Source organism: Vipera berus (assembly GCF_964194415.1).
Source record: "Vipera berus genome assembly, chromosome: 12".
In the NCBI taxonomy this organism is placed as follows: Eukaryota; Metazoa; Chordata; class Lepidosauria; order Squamata; family Viperidae; genus Vipera; species Vipera berus.
In genome coordinates, this window is record NC_138215.1 from 4,323,290 (window position 1) to 4,324,266 (window position 977).

The following is a 977-nucleotide window of genomic DNA, read 5'->3' on the forward strand; positions in this document are numbered from 1 at the left end:
GGTTTCTCTTGAGGCAGCTCTGGCATTGCTACAAAGTCCTGACCAGAGGCCACCTTAAATGAAGTGAATCCTGTGCTACTATGCACAGAACTGTTATATGCAACCTCTGCAAAAGGTAAGAGGTCAGTCCAATTGTCTTGTTGGTAATTAATGTAGCATCTCAGGTACTGGTCCAGGACCAAATTGGCTCTCTCACATGCCCCATTAGTTTGAGGCTGATAGGAGAAGCTTAAGCCCTGGGCAGTTCCCAACATTTGCAAAAATTCCTGCCAAAATTGCACTTCTCTGTCTGAAATAATGCACTCAGGCACACCATGCAATCTATACATGTTGTACGAAAGTTTAGCTAGCATTTTTGCAGAGGGAATCTTGGGGCAGGGGACAAAGTGCGCTTGCTTTGAAAAAGATCAGTAACAACCCTAATAACAGTATTCCCCCCCACTTCAGGTAATTCCACAATAAAGTCTATAGATATCTCTTTCCACTATGCCTGGGAGCTGGCTACAGTCTGCAAAAGTGCCATAGGCGTCCCCAGTGGCCTCTGCTGCCACACAAACTGGACAGCTGGCCACATAGCTTTCAATCTCTTTTTTCCAAAGAAGGCCAACAAAATTGCCACTTAAACAAGTGCAGTTTTTTTTTACAAATCCAAAATGTCTTGCCGACTTAGAATCATGAGCACCTTTTAAAACGGTGCTCCTCAAGCTTGAGGGCATACATGATTTGGCTCCAACCCATGCTAGTTCATTGCGGATGGTGCAGTCATTCTGATGGGTAGCTAGCCCTCTGTCAAGCTTAAGCACTTCTTCAAGCTTCTCACAGAGTTCATTTGAAATCTCAGGTCCCCTCTTTGCCTGAGTCCTAGTGGTTATTGGGGCTCCTAGCTACTTCGAGGGGACGACCTGTCGGACAACCTCAGGCTTAATACTGTTGTATTGGGGCAACCTGGACAGAGTCCACCATAAAGTCCCTCCCCC